Source organism: Hypanus sabinus, chromosome 2 (assembly GCF_030144855.1).
Source record: "Hypanus sabinus isolate sHypSab1 chromosome 2, sHypSab1.hap1, whole genome shotgun sequence".
Taxonomy (NCBI): Eukaryota; Metazoa; Chordata; class Chondrichthyes; order Myliobatiformes; family Dasyatidae; genus Hypanus; species Hypanus sabinus.
This window is the reverse complement of record NC_082707.1, coordinates 125946101-125970303: the sequence shown is the minus strand read 5'-3', so window position 1 is coordinate 125970303 and position 24203 is coordinate 125946101. Positions and strand designations below refer to the sequence as shown.

Below are 24203 nucleotides of genomic sequence, written 5' to 3'. Positions count from 1 at the left end.
TATGGCTTGCTTATTCTGCCAGCACCATTAGCGATATATCTCCAGTGCTTTGAGGAGCCCGCTGTAAATTGTCTATGTATCTGCATACTGAAGAGTGGGAATCACTGATGTTCATTTGATCATGAATTTGGTGATAAGTTTACTGAGATTTATAAAATTACGAGATGGGATAGTCATTGTCTTTTTTTACTCCCAAGATTGTAGTGTCACATGCTAGAGAACATAACTTTTAAGGTGAGGGGGAAAGTTTAAAGAAGGTGCCTCTACTATCTTGCCAGGGGTGGAATAGAAGCAGAATTTATGATGACACTTAAGAGGATCTTTTATACTGTCCAGGTTTCACATTCATCCAGGAGACTGCTGAGGACAATAGCTTTGTAAATCTTTAATTTTATGGGCAGGTGAATGTTCTGCTGGTTCAACACACGTGATCACAGCCAACCAGTGTTCTGGCTGGTTTTGCAAATCCTGATGCTGATGTTTGTGAGTCGTCAGTACAGATGACACCGCTGAGATACTTGAATCCTTCCACTGTAGCAGATGACCCAGGAGCAGGAAGAAATGGTGCTTCTACAGTATGGGCACCCCTGATCAAAATTAATGTTACTGTGAATAGCTAAGTGAGTAAAAAATAACCTGATTTCCAAAGGGCATAAAGTTAAAGATGACGTGTTTCTTTAATATTTTAAGCAAGATTACTTTCTTTATTTTCATCTTTTACAGTTTCAAAATGACAAAAAAGGAAACGGGCCCGAAGCCAAAGTTCGGGTACACTGAATGGTCAGTACTTAGTAACACCCCCTTTGACAAGTATCACAGCTTGAAAACGCTTTCTGTAGCCAGCTGAGAGTCTTTCAATTCTTGTTTGTGGGATTTTTGCCCTTTCTTCCTTGCAAAAGGCTTCTAGTTCTGTGAGATTCTTGGGCCGTCTTGCATGCACTACTCTTTTGAGGTCATCCACAGATTTTTGATGATGTTTAGGTTGAGGGACTGTGAGGATCATGGAAAAACTTTCAGCTTGCACCTGTTGAGGTAGTCCAGTGTGGATTTTGAGGTGTGTTTAGGATCATTATCCTGTTGTAGAAGCCATCCTCTTTTCATCTTCAGCTTTTTTACAGACGGTGTGATGTTTGCTTCTAGAATTTGCTGGTATTTAATTGAATTAATTCTTCCCTCTACCAGTGAAATGTTCCCTGTGCCACTGGCTGCAACACAAGCCCAAAGCATGATCGATCCACACCCATACTTAACAGTTGGAGAGGTGTTCTTTTCATGAAATTCTGTACCCGTTTTTCTCCAAATATACCTTTGCTCATTGCGGCCAAAAAGTTCTATTTTAACTTCATCAATCCACAGGACTTGTTTCCAAAATGCATCAGCCTTGTTCCTTTGCAAACTTTTGACACTGAATTTTGTGGTGAGGATGAAGGAAAGGTTTTCTTCTGATGACTCTTCCATGAAGGTCATATTTGTGCAGGTGTCACTGCACAGTAGAACAGTGCACCTCCACTCCAGAGTCTGCTAAATCTTCCTGAAGATCTTTTGCAGTCAAACGAGGGTTTTGATTTGCCTTTCTAACAATCCCTCGAGCTCCTTGTTAAATGTGTAAAACATGTCTGCATCAGTATTGCCTTGTATTTCCATACAATGTTACATTAAGCTGTTACACATCTATTGTCAGAGAGGTACTTGCATAAATAGGTAAACCACCTTCATACAAGCAAGGACAGAAAACAGGCCAAAGTGAGTATATTTATTTATTCAGTAAGTATTTGGTGAGTACATTTCAAACTCTTCTGGCTTCAGTCTCGTTGCCGTCTGTTCTGAAATTGTTAAATTGCATTCAAGAAAACAATGAAATGGTGCGCTACCATCTGACAGTGTTTTAAAATTTCTCCAGTTACCCCGTCCACACTGATCTGCAGAATTGGTGTTTTCAAAAATACCCACCCTGGAGAGCGTTTCTGAAAAGCTCCAGTTTCGGGGGACGAAAATGCTGTTTTAGTGTGGATGGAGGGTAAAAACGAAGAGAAAAAGCTTGGGTTACGGATTTATTTGGTGTAGTGTGGATGTAGCCTTAATGATGGGGATCAGTGAGGACACTGATACTGGTTTGCTTACCCTTCCATAGATTTTGCTGTGCCTGGGGTAGGTGGTCCATGTCTAAAAGTAAATGGGAGGTTAAGGATGCCACAAAGATTTGCTGCCAGGTAGAACATGGGTTTTGTGTCAGTTTTGAGGTCTTAATCTTCAAACGCACTTTCCTTCATCAGCTGAAGACTGCTGGTGTATTGAATGTACAGAGAACAGAAGTCTGGACACGAGATACTGTGGCTGCAGCTGCTGTTAATGAGATGGGGGTTGAGTGGTGTTGAGGTGGAAGGCGTTTTCAGTGAACTGTCAGTAAATTAGAGAGCTTAGTTCTCTTCTTTAGCTTATGCACTGCATTTTTATAATTAAAATATTTTGACCACAGAGCTATCAGCTTGCAAGCTTAATTTAAGTATGAACATTGGTATAGATTTTGTCATATAATATTTGTTCAAGTACATCTATGGCTCAGTCAAGTAGCAAGTTTTTGCTCTTGTTATAAATATCAAAATATTTTCATTTTCATTAGGAAGGTTTTGTTTGCTATAGCATGTTCTGCAGTGTTTATAAATAGAATTATAGAATTTTGATATTAAAATGTTATTTATAGACTTAAGTACTGATTAAGTCCTTCTAAGTTACCCCAAGTAATTGAGGTTTATTTCAAAGTGTACGGAATACCATGTAGCACCACTGATGGGGAAATGTACACCCATTACAGCTTCCTTATGTGTAATATCATTACCACTGTGATGGATCCAAATAATGATTCTGTCCCACATAATAACCAATGTACAACAGTCCTCATGAAAGGTAGGTATTTGGGGCCTTTATAGGTAAACTTGCCCTTTTCATACTTTATCCTTAACTGGCTTTCATATATAATTAATGAGAGAACTGCATTGGATGTTGTAACTGAGTCTCTGGTTGCTGAACCTCTGAACTGGACTCGATTCTGTGATGTGCTGGCAACGAATTACCATTTCAGATGTTTAACTTTTAACTTCCAGCTTGCTTTATGTGTATGTGTCTCAAATTTACATTAAAGCCTTTAGTGCCGCTGATGAAATGGTGAGAGCTTCTGTAATGCAAGATGAAATTTCAAACAGAGCAATTGGTGCACATTAAAACCATCAGCATGATGATGACTAAATGGTATGTTCCCTTGATGTTGATTTACGAGATCACTATTGGCTAGTGCACTGGTCACTTGTTAACTTTCCTTAAGACCCTGTTAACCCAAGTTAAATTATATGTGTATATTTCGCTGAGCTGGTTAGGCACTACCTACTATGTGTATGTCTGCTGAGCTGAGATCGAGAAGTGTGTAAGCCATGGTGTGATTGTGTCGATAATGTCTTTTGATGGGGACAGATGTAAGCCATTATGACCTGGATCATATTTCTATGGTCTTTATACCTAGAATATGTCTGCCTTTCATCTATTGATCTCTTCTTTGAAATATTGTGTGGACATAAAGTAACCCCCAGAGTTGTGTTTTAGGGAACAGTTCAGATTTATGTTATCTTTAGTATGAAGAGGTGTGTTTTTGATGTTGAATTGACCTGACTCCAATTTGTTATACTTTCTTTATCCTTCAATCCATCACCAGAGGAAACATTTACTCTCTGTACACTCTATTAAATCCATTAGTTGTCATATTAAATATTTTGTTTACAGCATCCATCAGGTCAACTGTACTCAATTAAATAGAAGTATACATAGTCTTGTTCTGATAGTTTAATTCTTTTATTTCCAGTATCATCTTGGCTAAAACAATTTCTTCCAAGGTTTTTTATTTAGTTAAGGTGTGGTGCCCTGAATTGAATGCAGCCACCTGAATGCAGTCTAAACAGAGCTCTATGTACGTTTAAAAAGGAATGGCTCTACTTGTACGAGTTACAATCTCTTTGTGGGAGAGAGACCAGGATTTCATAAGCCTTCTAAGTTGCTTCCTGAGACTGACTGGTTATATTTTTACTTATTTCTTACTATTCATTTTAGCAACAACTTAATTGTTTTCAAATAGAATTTGACACTGAGTATTTATAGTGTTAGTGGTGCAGATAATGAGCTGGTTGGGTTGAAAAGTAGAGCAAGGCCTTTAAAGGGGAAACATGAGTTGATAGAAATGGAGAAGTTAAGAAAAGGAATTCTCAAGTTTTAGGGCTTAGGCAACAGAAGACATGGCTGCTAGAAGTGGAGTAATGAAAACGGTGCACACAGATGCTAGAATACTGATGCTTCTGTGGTTTGGAAATCTGAGATATGGAGTATGATGACATGAAAGATTATGAAAATTGGTACCTTAAAAATTGAATGATTATTCAACTAGAAGCCATCTTCTCTTTGGACAAGTTTCTGTATTTTCAGTTACTTAATTTAGCACCTCCTCTTTCTCTTCCCCCCCCCCCCCCCACCACCAAAACAAACAAAAGGAAAAAATCACGTTAGGGTTGCATCACACCAGATGGTGTTTTGCAGTGAAAGTGGCTTTTGAGATGGACAGTTAATGTTGGCCTCCTCCTGGTACTATACAATGGATGAATGAATAAAGTTGAGGCCCTTTTTTTTTGCTTCCACCCCCTGCTGCTGCTGCTATTACTACTATTATTCTACTGATACTACACAATTCCTTATGGTTACCTGAGCATTCATCCAAAAATACCTGGAAGTTATCCCACTCTTCTGCTGGTCAAGGCACTCTCTGGCCTGCTTGATTGATCGATTCAGAATCCTGCTACTTCTTGGAATGGAAATAATGTAGTTTTACAGCATGTATGTCTCTTATTTAAAATAACTCTGGTTACATGTTCCATTTGCTTTTTAGAGCATGCATGTGGGGCATTTTAACCATAAATGTTACAGGATGGAATACTAGGCCATTCAACAGCCCAGTCCCAGAAATAAAAGCATTACCATCTTTTCAGAATGAGTCTCAGCAAAAGTTTATGCATTGTTGACTACAATTGAGTTCTTGACTTGTTTGGTCCGCAGAATCGCCTTTCTCCCTTTCTCTCCAAAAAACACAATACCTATATTGCTGTCAGACTTCTTTTGAATTGCATTTTCATTCTGCTGTGAGACAAATAAGAATGGCTAAGGCAATAGATAACACATTTATCATAGAAAATTGGTCTTTCAGTCCATCAGGTTTTCAACAACACCCATTTATCTGAACCCTACACAAATTCCATTTCATTCTCATCAACTTCCCCGGATTCTGCCACTCAACTACACAGTTTGGGTGATTATAGTGACCATTTGACTTTGCTAACCCTTCCATCTTTGGAATGTGGTTGTGGGTGGGGGGAGGTGTTGATTGTAGCACTGGAGGAAACCTACAAAGTTGTTGCAATTATGAGGCAGCTAGTCCTGCCATCTACAATTCCTTAATAGACAAATGCGGTGCATTATCTTCGTATGAAGGTTGGATAATGGGACAATAACTGGGATATCATTATTAATTTTGTTCCTTGCGCCATCTGGATGTTACATGTGCGCTTCAGGGATTTGATGAAGATTCAGTAGTCCATTGACATAACTGAGCATGCACAAAAGCTATTCATTGGGAATGCTAGAGTGTGAACTGCTGTTATTATTAATGCAACTATAATGCAGTATCAGCACAAAACCCTTAGGGAAGAGGGAAGTGAGTGGAAAACACGTTAATATTAATTGGCTGAATAAATTAAATTATAGAGCCAATCATAAGGATGGTTGAGTTCTGTAAGTTTTAGCTGGAAAATGATTACTAGCCATCTTCCCACAAGATAATATTCTGAGACATACATTGACAAATAGAATTCCTCTAACCAAGCTTGGGTTTGTTATGAGATACAGATCTAATCAGAAACTTTTGATATGCAGTAGTTCATCACTCACATATGAGTAATCATTTTACAAGACCTACAGAAGACTGTCAGAAATAAATTGAAAGACAGTAATTTATTGACTCTCCGGAATGCTTGTGCACACCTTTTAGTTGAGTAGAACATTGCTGGAGTTTCATTTATAGGCAATGCAATGAAAAGTATTCAGAAACGTGTACGTGAATGCTTCATCCCTAGTGGATAAACTGCTAGCATCCACTGGGAGGAAGTAGCTGTGTTGTTGTGTTTAGGTTCACCTCAGTATTCTGGACTGAATTCAAATCAAGTTGAGGTTGTAGAGAAATTTCACTTGTCCACGGGGCAATCTATTTAACATAAATTTCTCATTTATCTAGCACGTGGCCAGCAAAATCCACTCAGCTGAAAAATGCCCTTTATGTGTAAAATTGCAATTCTCCCTGTTCCAGCATTCGGAGAGACTATGGCTGGTATTCTACTTCAGCACCATTTTCCTGCAGTAACCCCATATCCCTTGATTCTCTGGATTCCCTTGTTATTTTAAGAAAACATCTGTCTACCTTTGTACTGAATTTACTCAATGACTGAGCCTCTACAGATAGCTTTCATGAATAATTATAGAAGTTTACTACTCAGAAAGAATTCCATTTTGTTTTCATTCCGAACTGCCAAACCATGTTTTGAGATTATCTTTGCCTCTAAGTATACACTTTCAAGCTACTTGAGAATTCATTGATGATCCCTCACTTTCTTTATAAACTAGAGAATGACTGCTTAATCACTGCCAATCAAAACTGTCATCCCAAAATTTAATCTGGTGATCTTTCATTCCATTCCATTCTGTCTGTTGCCAGTATATTTTTGGAGAAATCAACCAGATCTGTGTATGATATTCTACTCAAAGTCCTATATTCTCAAAATTCTATTGCCTTGTGGCTCTACCCACTCATGGGGAAGGCTTTGGGAGTAAATTCCGAAGGGAAAAATTCAGAGCTGGAGTCCCTAGGTCAGCTCTACTTTGAGTTCAATGCTGACTGGCATCTCCTGTGATGCCACTGGTACCAAACTGTACCAGTCTCTGCTATTCCTTTGGTCTCATCAACTGCATGGAGAGGGGGAGCCTGCGACATGGGCATATAACTGGAGCAAAGTATCATGATTCTTGCATCCTAGATCTTTTTGGAATTGAGGCCATTTGACATTCCAATCTGGGCTCTGTGCCTTCTGAGAGAGGTCAGGCTGTTGTGTCGTGCTTTTACTCTATGCATTTCTCTTCCTGTTGCCTTTTTTCTTTTCTGCATTTCCTCCTCCCCATATGCTAACATCCCACTTTGCAACAGCTGAGCTTTTGTACTTGAGATACTGAGTCAGGCGATGGTCAGCAGCACAAGATTGGAGTGGGGTGTGATGGACAGAGGAAATGAGATTAGTGTGGAAAAAGCTTTGGCCTTGGAGAGGGTACAGTATATGGGCGATGATGCTTAGTGATCCAAACAGTGGCTGTGAATGTTAAAGAATTAATCATTCTTCAACTAGAATAGGAGATTTGCTAGGATATCGGTCTGGATTGGAGGTCTTTAGTCATGGGGAGAGATTGGCTTGGTTACTCTGAGGAGACCAGATGACCTAATAGAAGTACAAAGAAGGTATAGTAGGCAGCCATCGATCCCATGGGATAATGGGTTTGCGCTTCTGGTGGACCATGTCCTCTGCTGGGCAGGAAGATTTGAAGAACCATCTGTTGTCCATGTAGTGAGCTCCCCCTCTCCGTGTCACTGATATAGTCCAAGGAAAGGGCAAGCGCCGATACAGTTTGGCACCAGTATTGTCACAGAGGTTGCCAAGAGTGAGTTTGTAAACAACATCAAACTGCCTTAGGGATCCCAGCTCCGGATTTCTTCTTCAGGGTTTACTCCTGAAGCCTGTCTCATGAGTGGGTTTGACCGCAAGGCAGCGGATGTTTAAAATCAGTTTTCCTTACCTAGGCGGGCTGTAGTCCAAGGCTGACAAGCCCTACCTGCTGAAAAAAGAAGGTAGATGGTGATTGTTTTGGTAGGAGTATCAAAAAATAAGAATGCGCAGCTTTAGAGGGTGAGGAAGGAGATTTAAAAGGGATATGAGGGGTAAGGTGTTTTTTTAAAATACAGAAGAGTTGATATCTGGACCACAATGGCAGAGGATTTGGTGCAGTGACTACATTTGAGAGGCATTCAGACAGGCTCTTTAAATGGGCATGACATATAGAGAGATATGGTCCCTAATGTAGGCAAAATGGTTTGGTGTCATGGGCAAAAAAAAGTTTCCATGGGCATGGTGGACAGAAGATCCCATTTCTTTGCTGTACAGCTCTATGACTTTATTGCCTCATTCAGGGCTATCTTTCTCAGCAAAATTAGGTTCAGTTGTATTTCTTAGGACTGAAACCTAAAACCCTCTGTTTTCAACACAGGTTAGCCATTTTGAAAATTGCATTTTTAATGTCTCGTTAGAATGCTAATTCAACAATTCTCCAGAAAGGGAATTGTTTCTGCTGCTGCCACAATAAGACTAGTGACAGCCACCAAGGTTCAGCAGAAAACTGGTCCTCCTTCCTTTCATTTGAAGTATTTCCTGCAGCTTTATGCTAATGTGGCTGCAATATAAAAGCTATTGTGGATTTATCAGCATGACTGTTTTTGGTGACTGACAGTAATCACATTATGCAGAGATTCAAGAATTGCTTAGGCTTCATACCATATCTTGTTGATCTATATGACAATGGCATTTCATCCAGATTTATTTGCAGAGATGAAAGAGAATATGGCATTTGGATACAATATTAAAAACTTTAGTTTGGGAGACCTGAATTGAAACACCTTTGTCAGTGTTTACAATTTGCCTATGAGAATTTAGATTCATTGAATGTATTTTCTTACTCAATTACTACTCATTACATCAAAACTATCAAAATGAGTTACGATAAGCCTTAAACTGCTGTTGGGGATTGAACATAAAAGAAAATTTGAGGGCATTAATACTAATAAATGATCACCACACTGCTTTTTGACTCTTGGTTTACCTAGGAAAAGCAAATGACTCTGTACTGACAAATGACTGTAATTGCTAATGTGTATTTTTAGTGGTAGGTAATATTGTGCTTTCCTGTAATTTAATTCTTTTGTGTTTAACTTGGCAGAGTTGGTTTAAAAAAAACTCAACATGTGTTTTCTTTGCATGGAAGGAAAAATCAATAATATGGACTAAAATAGTGTAGAATTTAATCCTTGATAAAGCTTTGGTGTTTCCTGTGAAGAGGAAGAGTGCTTTTATTTCTTAATGCGTAGCTGCCTTTTCTTTTAAAAAAAAAGTCTCCAGTATATTAAAAACTAAAAAAAATGAGCACTATTATGTTTGCTTAATTTATGGATTAGTGATATGTTGTACTGTTTGCCAAGGCACTGAATATACAGATTTCCTTTCCATTGCATGAAAGCTGTGCCTGTGCTGTCCGTTCCCACCAGACTGCCTTGTGCAGCTGGTGGAAGTCAAACGCAGAAGCTGAAATCATCAAGTCTTCCTGGTGGGCATCCTTTTCTTTCGAGTGTCAGCAGTTTTGTATGCATCACAGAACTGACTGTGAGACCAATGCTTTGGAAACAGGAATTAAGTCCAAGAGTTGGTTACTGCCTAGTGCTCCAACTGAGCATCTCTGGCTTTTCTTTGATATTCTGCAATATTGAATTACATAACAGACAGTTAGATGTGTGTTTTTCTTAATAGGTCTGGAGGCAGCTTGCAGAAGATTTCTGTTTGTGGAGTAGGGAGTGACTGTTCTGAAGTTTCTCTGAGAGGAACATGTACCAGAATTTGTTATTTCTGACCTCTCATTATTGGCTTATTTCCTTCACTGAAGGCTGAGCTTCTCCAGCTCAATTTACTTCAGTACTTACAGTCATCAAATGCAGTTCTTTGAAATGAAGGAGCATTTTTCACTGTTGACTGTGATTAAACGGATGCAGAGTAAAAGTTGATTTTGTTTTTGGATTGTGAGACTGTTACACTCTTTGCACAATTATTTTTGCACAAAATTATTATTTTTAACCTGAGATATTCTTGTAGGAAATCTGTTATTTGAATGTGTTGTGCTTTTGAGCTAATTATTGATAGTGAATTGTGCAAGCAGGGACAATACGGATATTTGTCAATAACGGATGAAAACTTTATTATACTGCATTTGTTTTAATAGGAGACCTTCTATCAATTGAGAAATATACTTGATTTGTAATTTATGGGAGGACTGCCATTGCTGTGAATTGGTCATAGCTGGTAAATGAAAGCGAAAACCAAATTACTGAGAAGATAACATTTATTTGTTAGGGGTGAGAGGAATGCACACTTAAAGCATCTACAGGGGAATAATTAAAATGAGCCCTTTTGCTATAAAGTTGGCAGCAGGGCTTTTCATAATTACCCTTCAATGTACGCCATTTTCTAATTTCTGTTGCTATTGCTAAATTTTGCACATTCCCTCTTGTGCTGCTGAACTGGCAGCTGAATTGACTCCAGCAAGTTAAAGTAATGAATTCTTGAGACAATGTACTTCAACAGCTCCCACCGTGCCCTTTTCCTGAAGAGTAAAAGATAACTTAAATGCCTGTGTTGTGGTGTTCTGGACCACTATATAATTCTGCTGTGTATGCCTCCTTGTGGTCTGGACTTTTATTAATTACCCTTTGTTCAAATTGCATTATCTGGAGTGCATTGCTTGCTACCAATACCTTTTAATTCTAAAAATTTATGATTGACATTCAGAGGCAAGTTTCTCTAACACTCACTGGAGCTACAGATAAACTTGATCATTTGTTTGGGCAGCAGCGCAGACTTGTGGATTCTCGAAGAGGCCACTGGTTTTGATTTTTACGTGGCATCTTTTTAAGGTGGAAGAGTAAATGGAGAATATTTCATTGAGAGTTGAACTCTCTTAAAAACACTAGAATTCGGAGTACTTTAATGGGCTACCCCTCTAAAAGGAGACTGTAATCAGACAATTGCCAAGATTGATATTTTCTGATATCCTATCCCACCTCAGCAACAAATTGATTTCCTCTGTTGTAATCATAGAAAGAATCGTGGAAATAATCACAGCCTTCTGTAAATGAGAGTAAGTGGGGATTCAGGCTCTCTTTCTGTGAGCTTCTCAGATGATTTAATTCTACTTGGTTGCAACTTGTTGACGTGATTCTTGCAAAAACATTCTTGTCACTTAAGTAAGATGATGGATAGATAATTATTTCATAATGTTTCATCCCACATGGACTGGCTTGAGCTGTATTTCATGTGGTGGTGAGGAGGCGGAAGACTTGGGTGAAAGTGAAGGTGAGACAAGTATGATTCCTTTCTCATTATGATCAAAGTACAGACAGTCCCCGGGTTACGTATGAGTTCTGTTCCTGAGTCTGCCTTTCGGGTTTCTGAGTCGGGTTTGTACGCAAGTCAGAATAAGTACATCTGGTATTATTTAGCATCAGTTCGTCAAACATTTGTCTTAGTATACGGTATACATTTTACCTTTCTATGCATATAAAACACTTAAGAAACGTATGTATTCCAATAATTAGACCACTGCGTTGCTTAGTAATATTTGTAGCTTTCATTGGGGCAGGGCATTTCACATGCTCCATTATTCTGGCTTTATCTGCTATCCTTTAAAATTGTTCCGATTGTTGATCGACTGTAGCCTAACGTTTTTCCAATGACCAATGAAGTTCCACCTCTTTCCGAATGCATTATTATTTCCACTTTATTTTCAATCGCAATTGCAATCGCTTCCCGTCAATGGAACAGAAACACTGCGGGTGGTGGGTCCCGAGCTGCGCTGGCTCTCGAGGTCCTCTGGGTCCTAAGGATCACCACACTGAGACAGGCTAAATGGGACAAGTGGGGGCTGTGCTGGGTTTGGGTATTTGTTCCTCCACAATATTCCATGTGGGTATTTAAACTGGAGGTGGCAGTTTTTTTTTTAATGAGGTCGAGTTGCGAGCTCGAAATCAACCCAGCACGGGAGCGGTCTGTCACTGGATCGAACACGCTGATCTCACTGTGCCACCAGCTGACCGGAATGGAGGTGGGGGGGGGGGGAGGTCAGGGTGAATTTTACTAAGAAAAATTTAAGCCAAATACAAAGTTAAACACTCAACACAGTGTCAATGGCAATGACTTAAAATGGCGTACGGCGTCATGATCCGACTTAAAATGGCTGATGGCGTTCTCCTTCCTTGGTTCGTAAGTACAATTTGTTTGTAACTCGGGGACTACCTGTATGTGTACTATCTATTTCACCATATACTACTCTGAGATTCATTTTCTTGCAGGCATTCACATGAGCAAAAATTACAATAGAATCAAAGAAAAAAACATACACTAACAAAGACTGACAATCAATCAATGTGCAAAACCCACCAATAAATAAATAAACCGACAAACAAACAAGCAATAAATATCAAGAACATGAGTGAAGAGTCCTTGGAAGTGAGTTCAGAGTTTGTGGAATCAGCTTAGTGTTGATTGGTTCAGGAGCCTGATAATTGAAGGGGAATAACTATTTCTGAACCTGGTGGTGTGAGCTACATTTCCTGTGTCTCCTTGCTGATAGTAGCATGGCCTGGATGGTGGGTGTCTCTGATGGTGGATGCTCCTTGTGGATGTGATTAATGGTGAGGAGGGCTTATCCTGCGATGGACTGGGCTTGCATCCACTACTTTTGTCGGCTTTTCCATTCTTGGGCTTTGGTGTTTTCATACCTGGCGATAATGTAAATAGTCATGGTGCTCATCACTGTGCATCTATAGAAGTTTGTTGAAGTTTTAATTGACATCCAATCTGTGCAAATTTCTAAGAAAGTATTGATGCTGCCTTGCCTCCTTTGTAATGGCTTTTATGTGCAGGTCCCAGGAATGACCTGAAATGATCTGAAATGATGATGCCAATTAATTTAAAGTTACTGATACTTTGCACCTCCAGCCCCCTAATGAGGTCTGGCTTATGGACCTTCTGTTTCTTCCTCCAGAAGTTATAATCAGTTCTTTGGTTTTGCTGACATTCTTGTTATCACTCCCTCCTATATGCCAACTCATCACCACCTTTGATTTGGCCAACACAGTGGTGTCATGACTTAAATATGGCATTGGGGCTGTATTTCAGTCTCACAGTCATAATTATAAAGTGAGTGAAATAGAGGGATAAGCACACAGCCTGTGGTGCACCTATACGGAAGATGATTGTTGAGGAGATGTTGTTGCCAATCCAAACTGACTGGGGTCTGCAGTTGAGAAAATTGAGGATCCAGTTGCATAAGGATGTATCGAGGCCCAGGTCTTGGAGCTTATTGATTAGTTTTGAGGGTATAATAGTGTTGTATGCTGAACAATAGTCAATGAAGAGCATCCTGATTCATTGTCCGGATGAGTGAAGAGCCAGTGAAATTGCACCTGCTGTTGATTAGGCAAATTAGTGTGGATTTAAGTAGAGTTGATGTGTTTCATCACTAACCTCTCAAAACACTTCATCATTGGATGCACAATTGCAAGAAAAAGTTTGTGAACCCGTTGCAATTACCCTGTTTTCTGTGTTAATTACTTATAAAATGCAGAAAACCAGGTAATTGCAAAGCATTCACAAACTCTTGCAACTGCAAGTGCTATTGGATGGTAGTTATTGAGGCAGGTTATCACATTCTTCTTAGCACCAGTGTAATTGATGCTAACTATCACTGAGCCCGCAGGCCACAGCCTCAGCGCAGTGCAGAGTGGAGTAAACATTGTGGGGCAACGAGCAGAACCGGCCCAACCATTGCCTCTGGTCGTGACACAGTGTCTCTTCAATCCATTTGGCCCAGCGTTTCAGTCGTCCAAACATCAGGGCATTCCTTGATCTGAGACCTGTGCCCTGTCACATCGATACGCTCTGGGCCTGGAACCTGCTGCCACAGTTTGGCCTGTACCCAGCCTTTACAAATCATCCCAGCACTCAGATTGATCAAACTTCACTTTCAGTTTAGGTGGACAGGCCTTGAATCTGCCTATGCTCTGCTCCACTCAACCCGACCTCGCGCCTGCAAGTTTTGATCCTCGACTTTGCTGGCCTCTTCATTTTTTGTGGAGGCCACAAATTTTTTACAGCAAGTGTATTAACAAGTTATTTAGTTGCATTCTGGTTTTGTTAACCACTGGTAAGTAGTCACTGGACTTTAGCAGTGCCATCTGAAACTGGAACTGTTCTGTTGCTCAACACAAGTATAAAAGGATTTGTGCTCATCTGGGAGCAAAACCTTGTTATTGCTTGGTTATGCTTTGTAGAAGGCCTGCCACAGTTGTTGAGCATCCTTCTATGACTTAAGTTTGGTCTGGAATTACCACCTTGCATGTGAGATGTCTTCCCAGAGGTCATATCTGGAACTAATTTGCTTTCCTTGGTTGTCAGATCTAACTGATTACCACTGATCTAGCCCTCAGCAGATTGTTAGTATATGAGAGGTTCATTCAAGAGTCAGATGATGGTAGGATCGAAACTGTCCTTGAGTCTGGTGGTACATGCTTTCAAACTTTCGGAAATTCTGCCCAGTGGAAGTGAGGAGAAAAGGATAACTAGGGTTTCACAGCTAACATAATCAATGTCCGCTCTCACCCCAGTTTCCTTGGGCTTTATACGACTAGGGAATACACACTCCGGTGCCACCAAATCTGTGAGATTGGGACGGCACCCCCACTTCAAACCCTGATTGGGACGGCACCCCCACTTCAAACCCTATGTGTGGATGCTGAGTAATTTGCTACCCTGTTACAACTCAGTGCCAAGAACTAACAGACAGCACACTGCATACAATTAAAGGAATTATATTTATGAATGCTAACTAGAGGGTTAGTAAAGAAATGAAAGGAAAAAAACCCAAAAGAGCCCATTATAATTAAACAGTCAAATGTACACGTTAGAGCTCAACTTTTCCAAAAGTCATATTCACAGGTCCTCAGTATACTTCTGCTTGCTCCACTGAATCATGGTCCCCCACTGGGTTGAATCCTATGACTGGTTCTCTCCAGCATCTTCTCACTTCATCTCCTGCCGAACAAACCCCAGCTCACGCTAGTGTCAGGAACACAAAAAAAAGACTCCCCTGATTGGATGGCTTACATTCCAAAGTGCCTGTTATCTCTAACCATAACCCAAACACTGCTTCTACAGAAAGACCCCTTATGTTAGCAGTGAAACCTTTACCAGGGCATTACAGCTGCTTTCACAGTGGAGGTGGAATCAGTTGGAGGGGAGGCTAGTTCATGTGATGGACTGGACTATGTGCACAGCTCCTGCAATTACTTGCAGTCTTGGGCAGAATAGTTGTTACACCAAGCTGTGATGCATCTGGGTAGGATACTTTCAATAGCGTGTCTTTAAAATTTGGCAAGAGTCATCAGGAACTTGCCAAATTCCCTGTACCTTCCGAGGAAGTGGAGGCACTCGTGTGCTTTCTTGGCAGTATCAGCCTTGCTGGACCAGGACAAATAGTGATATTTCCCCAGGCAATTTGAAGGTCACAAGCATCTGATTCTTGGCACTATCATTACAAGCAGCAATTATATACTCCTCCTGAAATCAATGACCATAATATATAGTAGAATTATGTCATTGAGTATCCTCTATCATGGTGATTTATTGTCCCTCTGAACCCCTCTAAACTTAGATGGCCTTACTAATCAAGAACCTATTAACTTCTGCTTCAAGTATACCCAATGACTTGGCCTCCACTGCCACCCATGACAATGAATTCCATGGATTCACCACCCCTTTGCTAAAGCAATTTCTCCTCCTCCCTGCTCTAAAAGGACGTCCTTATATTATGTTTCTAATACTTAAGTGAATGCATTTCAGGTTAAGATTTTTATAGGATGTTGCAGTGGATCTTCTGTCCAGGTATCAGTTCTTCTAGAGATGTTTATTTGTGGCAGTTCCAGTTTCCATGCTATCATGGGAGTAACATAGCTGTGGTATATGCCACTGTATCACCTGTACTGTAAGATTTCCAGTGAAGGCCGGTGGAGGAGAGAGTGCAGTATTTTGTAGATTACTAGCTTTCATCAGCTCAACATCAGTGGGAAGGATGGCTGCAACAGAATGATAATTGACCAGTTTGATAAGTGGAAATGTTTATAATTATTTTAAGTTCTTGTAAATGTCTTATTGTTTGAAACCTTAAAAAAATTATTGAAAGCCTTTTATATGATGAATGTCAAATATACTTGCACCGTTCAAATTTTAGTGATATCTTTGACAGTGATGAGTGTAAGGACTGGCCTCACTGATGTTCAGCTGGAGGAAATTGCAGTTGATCTGAGAGCAGGGATTATACTGTTGGTTGCTATTTTCCTTAAGGTTGTCATAGCCAAGGGAGATAGTGGGGATAAGCTCCTAGTACCTATTAAATACTCCCAATAGCATGCATCTCAAATAGCCTCTGACAATCAAGTTCAACTCCTGGCATTCACGTGTTGCTTAGCTACTAAGCCCAGCGTGTTTCTGATGACAGGAGAAGGGGCAAAAGTGGGTTACTGGTTGCCCATCATTTCAGGCAAATAGGACTCATCAGCCATGGTTGGCAGCTCATCTAGGAGAAGGAAAACTGATCTCCGATCTTTGCTGCCTTGTAAATATACCTACTCAAGGAGAAGGCTTTGGGAGTAAACTCCAAGGGGAAAATTCTGGAGCTAGAATTCCTAAGGCAGAGAAATATTGAGTTCAACGCTGAATATTAACAACTGCGATGCCAAACTGTATTGATCTCTGGAGCTAGATAGATATCTGATGGATAGGGGAATCAAGGGATATGGGGACAAGGCAGGGACTGGGTATTGATAGTGAATGATCAGCCATGATCTCAGAATGGCGGTGCAGACTCAAGGGGCCGAATGGTCTACTTCTGCACCTATTGTCTATTCCTTTGGATTCATCAGCTGTACAGAGAGGATGAGCCTGTTGCAGCAGTTTGGTCTTCATATCGTACAGCCCTAGTGTAGATATCAAGTAGACAGCTAGGACGCAATATCCGTGGTTGACCCGGACCAGCGGAGGGCCACGTGTTTGTGGTTGCTATGGAGATCTTTAACAAGATTCTGCATGTCATTGAAGACTCTAACAAACCATGACAGATTTACAGTAGGTAGCATTCTGACTCACTGCATCCTGGCCTAGTATGGGAACTTCGATGCAAAAGGAATCCTACAGACTCAACCTGATCCATCAGTGGTACAACTCTTCCTACCACTGAGGGTATCTACAAGAGGTAATAGGATGGCAACATCCATCATTAAGCACCCCACATTTTGGCGTGCTGTCTTCTCGATGCTGCCATCAAGCAGTAGGTACTGGAGCTTGAAGACCTACACCTTAAGGTTCAGTTATAGCTTCTTACCATCAGATGCTTCAGTGAAACTTCTGTCTTGCTTTCTAAGTTTGCATGGCTATGTCAATAAACTTGAATGAGCGAGAAGATGGAGAAAGTGATACACATGACACTGGGGGAGAAAATATGGAAGTTGATTGCCATGCCTGTAGTTGAAATTACTATGGAGTAGCATGAAGTTGAAAATGGAGGAATAGTGGATAGGTTCTTGAAGAAACAAGTCATGGTCTTCATGGTTGTGTGGATATAGAGACTCTTGTCATTCTTTTTAAATGAGTAGGCACTAAATGAAAGGATACAGAAAGGGTGGCAATTAATAATTTGTAGAAGCATTTAGATTGGTCATTTTTGTTCAAGGAGCTGTACATATTGGATAAAACTAAGAATTCTAACCTACGTACAAAGTAAATTAAATTAGAAAAGGGTAAATAAAGAACTTGAGGGGGAGAAAGAGTGGATTCTTTGGTTGTGCATGCAAGCAATTTTTAACTTACAAATTGTATGTTGGAAAGAAATAATAACTTCAAGTAGAAATCAGTTGTGCTTTGTTTCTTCTTGAGGAGTAAAGCACCTATTCAGTGGAGGATCTTGAAAAAATCCCAGATACAAACTACAAGAGGAGTAATGTTGACTTTCAGTCAGGAAATGAAGACATTAGCAGAACAACATAAAAAGCATTGGCCTATTGTGTTAATAAAGAAAGCAGATTTCCCAAATTTGTTTCAAGATGAATGCCTGGACAGTGTGTCTTGTATTAGGTAAATTTTAAGTACAGTATGTAGTGATTTACTGGAAATATATGCTTAAAAATTGAACACACTTAAAATATCCTACTAGGCAGTTGATGGAATCATTTATCCTGGTTGGGGATTCAGCAATTTTTTTAACCCGAGGAGAATTTTTGATTGGCTGAATGCCTTTGTCCTTGACTGTTCTTCCATCTCAATTTCAATTTGCATGATTCCGTATTATTCCAGATATTTAGGTAAATTGCCACTTCCCTTCCAAGTTGGCTAAAATGATGCAAAGAAGCAGTCTTTCATTTTGCATGTTGCACAAGTACTGTATCGGCTTTAAAGGAGGACCTTCGAGTGTAATTTGTGTGTTAGGATGGATTAGGCTGTGTGTCTTGGAGCATTTTCTGCTCTTTCAGCCTTCTGTCTGCTTCCATAATTTATTGTTTAAAAAGCGAAATTCAGTGAAGTACAGTTCACATGTGTGAAACTACTCTTCTGTCAGTGGAATATTCGGGTAGCTGTGCGAGCACTTACTCTGCAATAAATTGCCAGGTAATTCTGGATACGCCAAAGTATATAGTTTCTACTTTTACAGTCATATCTCCTTGTATGCAGTGGAGATAGCTGTATTTTTTTAAACTTGAGTTCTGCTTCTGAGCAGTTGATCTACAACCAATAATCTGAAGCCTATAAATGTACAAAAGGTTGAAAAGTAACTTTTAAAGAAAAAAGAGGATTTGAATTAGAAAGTTGTTTTTTTTCAAGAAAGAAAAAATAATTTAAAGCTAGTTATCTAAAAGTAATTGGTCACACACTTGGCTGTTTTTTCTTCGGAATCCTCCATGTATATAGTGTGTAGATGTATACAGTAGTAATATCAGACAATGTGCATTGCATTTTCTGATGTTGCTTGTCCATTTTAATTTTTTAAATTTTTTTTGAGATACAGTGTGGAATAGGTTCTTCTGGTTCTTTGAGCCAGGCTACTCAGCAAACTCCCTCCCCCGAATTTAATCCTAGTCTAATCATGAGAGTATTTACAATGGCCAATTAACTGTGGGAGGAAACCAGAACACCCAAATAAACCCCACACAGTCATGGGGAGAATTTACAAGCACCTTACAGGCAGCACTGGGAAGTCAGCCCCAGTTGTCTGTACTATTAAGTTTTGTGCTAACCATGACACTACTGGTCTGCCCAAAAGACAAGAGGGTGTTAGTTGTAATGCCATGGATTATAAACTGTGTAACTAAATTCAAGGGACAAGAGTAGAGCTTGAAATACATTTTTAAAATTCATTTTCAGAATTCGTGTATCATCGGCGAGGCCAGTATTTATTGCCCTTCCTAATCGCTCTTGAGAAAGTGGTAGTGAGCCACCTCACTGACCTACCATAGTCCCTCTGGTGAAGGAATTTCTACAATGCTGTTTTGTGGGAAGTTCTAGTGTTTAGAACCAGTGCTAATTGTTGATACATTTCCTAGTTGGGATAGTATGCAGCTTGGAGAGGAACTTGTAAATGGTGGTGTTTCCCTGTGCATGCAGCCCTCACCCTCGTCCTCCTTGATAGTAGAGGTTGTGAGTTTGGGAAGTACTGTTGTACCTTCTGCGGGTGACTGCATTGCATGTTGCATATTGGTAACCATCGTGTAATAGCATCAGAGTGTATAAACATTAGGTGTGGTTGCTGGCATATTTCTTGAGGGCTTTTGGTGGTATGTTCATTCATTCATACAAGTGGAGAGTGTTCCATCACAGTCCTGGTCTCTTACTTTGTAGGTTATGGAAAGGAATTGGGGTATCAGAAGCTGAAACTCATCAAAGATAAGCAGCCTTTGACCTGCTCTTCTAGCCATAGAGTTTATATGGCTGATTTGGATGAGTTTCTGGTTGATAGTGAGGGATTCCACAATGATTATTTTGTTGAATGTTGAAAATAAATGGTCAGACATGGTTAGAGATAGTCACTACCTGGCACTTTAATGAGGCAGTTATTACTTGATACTTCTCAGTCCTTGCCTAAATGTCAATTTGATCTTGATCCATGTAAGCAGGTGCTGTTTCATTTTCTGAGGAATTCAGAATGGGAATGAAATTGACAAAGTAGCTGGACATATTGAGCCCAAGACACTTTCCAGGGGAATTCTTGCAGTAATGTTCCTGGCATGGATGATTGACCTCCAATAACCATAACCACACCCACTTTTAGGAGAAGTCAGACCCCAAACTTGGCAGGGGTCTGCTTTTCATGTAAGTTGTCTTTAGTTTTCCAAAATTCCTCTCAACTTACCTCTAGAATTCAGCTCTTCATTCCATGTTTTAAGCAAGACTGTGGTGAGGACTGGAGCTCAGATGTAAGCAAAATTAAAACCGAGCATCAGTGAGTAGGTTATTGGTGTGTTAGTGCTGCTTGCAAGCTTATCTAGGGTGTAGTTAAGTTCTGGAGCAGAGGTCTTCAGAACCAAGGCTAGAGTGTGTTCTAGTTTCATTACTGTTGTATCCTCTGTTCTGAGGAGTTTCTATATATTGTGTGGAATAAATTGAATTCGGAAGAGATTGGCTTTTGTGATATTGGGGAGGAAAATAGATAAGAATGCTGAATCATTTCAGCATTCCCTGCTGAACTTGGTTGGTTTTAGCATTCCTGCCATCACTGAGGAAGAGAATGTTCTTGGAGCCTCTAGCTGTTTAGTTGTCCACCATTTGAGACCAGTTGTGGTTGCCAGCCCAAAGCTTTTGAGTCCTACGTATTCTAATGTGAAGGTCCAGTAAGATAATTTGCTTGCAGTTCATTCGCACCCTGAATTTTCAAGGACATTTTTCCTATCTTTCTGCGTTTTGTACTCACTGATTCAGTTTTATTCCCTACATACTCTTGACTGTTTAGTTCTCTGACCTTGGAATCACTGGAGGGAAGGCCTTTATGTGTTTTTTATGCAAGTTCATCTAGGATACATTGTCCCTTGGGTTTGAATATTGTCCTTGCAAAACTGTGCATGGTACTGGTTTAACGAGAATGAAAGATTTTTTTTAGACGATTGCTTAGAATGTAGAACATTGAACAGAATCGTACAGGAACAGACTGTTTGATCTATTACGCCTGTGCTAACCACAATGCAACTGTAATGCCTTACGCTTGCTAGATTAAACTCCCATCTGCCAATTTTCCTTCCGAACTTCCAATTGATTTACTGTATATCCTATTCTTCCATCAGCACCTAGTGTCTTTTATGAACAAACTAGTTTTGTATTGAATTTAGTAATTCAATGTAATTCCCATGTGAGATAGTCTCTTGGACAAGCCTATTGTGAAGGACTCGAGTTTTAGTAAAGCTCACATACACAATATCCACTGCCCAACCCTCATCATTCATTTTCAACACTCCACCAAAAAATTTCAATTAGGTTTGTGAAACTGGCCCCTCCCTGCACAAAGCCATGCTAACTTCCCCTAGTAAGTTCATACTTTTTAAAGTGTGAGTAAATCCTGCCCTAGGAATCCTCTCCAGTAATTTTCCTACAATTGTTGTAAGACTTACTGCTTATAAATTTCCTGGTTTGAATCTTTTTGCTCTTCTAAAACCATGGAAAAACATTGATTATTTTCTATTTTTTTTTGGGCCCTTGCCTGTATCTAAAGAGAATACAAAGATCCTCGTCAAAGACCCTAGAATCTCAAATTCCTTAAATAAATATCCCTTGCCTCACTCAATATTCTGTGAAATATTCCATCTTGCCTGAAGGATTTAATCTTAATGTTTTCAGGAGACTTAACACACCCACTTCCACCTCCACTTCCATTCCTCCTCCTCAATACCAACATGCACTACAATAACACCATGCCCCTCTGTCATTCACGTTTTTCTCTTTGAACTCTGATACAAAGTACTTGGTTAGGATATTGGCTGCTTCATCTGGCTATGGGCATAGATTCACTCCTATCTCCTCTCCTTTCTACCCTTTCTCTGGCTTAATTCTTAATTCTAATATATTCATAAAATGCTTTGAGATTGTCCTTAATCCTATTTGCCACAAATATCTGTCACTCTTCTAATTTTTTAATGTCCTTTTCTGCTTCCTTTATGTTATTGAAAGGCTTTATGCAATTTTAGCTACTTAAACCTTATACATGCTTTCTCTTTCTTTTTGACTGAGCCTATAATACTTCTAGTTATCCAAGCTTCCCAAACCTTGCTATTCTTGTCTTCTATCCTTGCAGAAACAAGCTGATCCTGAACTATAAGCAGTTGGCCTTCAAATGACTCCCTTGTATCACATGTAGATATGCCCCAATCAGAATTTCCCAATCTATTGTCCCCTGTTTTCCCTTTTCTTCCACCCTGTTTAAAGCTGCTTTAAAGAAGCTAAGATTGTGCCAAAGTTTTTTTTTCTTAGCACTGGACAACAAAGATTTTGCTTCCTGAATACTTTCGAGTTTTTGAGCTGTTGATCATGAAAATCACCATGAAATTTCCCTATCACGGACCATTTTTTAAAAAAAGCATATATTATTTCAATTTGTAATTCAAGTCAGAATAACTGATGCCAAGATCAAGAAAGCCATTTTTTGTTGGTCCATAAGTCAAAGAGCTCATCAGTGACAGGTTTTCGAAGAACTTCCAGTGGGAACAGAGCAAATTGCATGGAAAGCATTCAGGGATGTTGTTGAAAATTTTCTTGATACCAGAGCACCAAATGATGTGTGGCTGGTTGACAACATGCTTCAAGCATGTAAAACCATGAGGTGAAACATATCACTAAAGATTCATTTTCTGTATTCCCATTTAGACTTCTTTCCTGCAAATCTTGGCACTGTCAGTGAGAAGCATGGTGAAGGGTTTCACTAGGTCATTGCAGTCATGGAGAAATAGTATCAGGGCAACTGGAATCCATCAATACTGACTGATTATTGTTGGATCCTTAAGCAAGAAGCCTCAGACATGGAGTACAAATGAAAATCATCAACGACATTTTAGCTTAGTTGAACAATTGCAAAGCATCAGCACTGTCATATTCAATAAACGTTCATTTCTTGTTTCTCCAAATTCCTCTGTGGTACTAGTAGTCTGAAATTATATTTGTGTTCAGCTTCAAATGGTCTATCATAAACAATAAAAAAAATTCTGAGGAAACAACATTATGCCTGTAGTGCAAATTTCCTTCCGCTCTTCCTTTTCCACCTCTGCCTTTTAGATGTCAAGAGAGGAAACTGCATTGGCTAAGTATGTGTTGTCAACGTTTATCATTAATGCATAAATATTAGGTAAAAAGCTCAATGAATTACCAATTCTCAAAATGTGCTTCCATTTCATCTCCTTCAAGAGTAGTCATAAGGTATTTGCTCTCTCATACCTGGATAAATATACTGCACTGGTTTTACATCCCATTTTGAGTTTGGTAAACTTATTCATTTGTCTGTCTACCACCAGTTTCTGCATAACTGATTCTGAATCTGTACTTCTGAAAAAGCACTTGCCTTTCAGTCTGTGGTAGCACTCCAGGTTATTGACAAAAGTGGTTGCAAAAATATGCACTGGTTTCTTCCAAATGGGTTTATGACCTCTATAGCTCAGGATTTAGAGAAAAATATCACTGGAAATTATCAGTTTCTTTTGGATAAATTCCTTTTTTTCTTCAAATCAGGTATTTTCTATTCGCTTATTTATTTTATAAATTACTGTATAATCTGCATTGGATTAACAGCAACATGAAGTATCTACATAACATGCAACTCAAGGTTGTATTCCTTTGATTATTGGAACAAATAATCTACCAGAAGAGACCAGGATGTCCATGTTTGGCCATTTGTACCAGAATATCAGTGTTACTTTTATGGAAAACAGTGGTACGCTTTTACTCTGTTAGAAGCTGTACAACGCTATGTAAATCGAGGAATAGTAAATGCATTATTCATTATGTTTGTTTGAATGTGCAAATGTTTGGATGCCTTCCTGGATAATCTGCACCACCTTTTGGTACATTCACCTTTTTTTAAAAAAACAAAAAAAAAGTGCAGATGCTTATAACGAGTCATTGGTACATCCTTACTCACTGATCAAAGCTATAATTTAGTTCCACTTCCCACTGCTAATTTGA

The 24203-nt window shown here is 39.5% G+C and overlaps 1 protein-coding gene across 17 annotated transcripts in view; it reads left to right on the top strand.

Moving 5' to 3' along the window:
- Window positions 1–24203, top strand: part of sipa1l1 (signal-induced proliferation-associated 1 like 1) — a 392549-nt gene that overhangs the window by 57090 nt on the left and 311256 nt on the right. For 6 of the 17 annotated variants that reach the window (XM_059954372.1, XM_059954407.1, XM_059954345.1 and 3 more), the window contains exon 3: window positions 724–780. The exons of the other annotated variants lie outside the window; for them this stretch is intronic. The gene's annotated coding sequence lies outside the window, so the exon portion shown is untranslated. The remainder of the gene's footprint in view (window positions 1–723; window positions 781–24203) is intronic. 17 annotated transcript variants of the gene reach the window in all.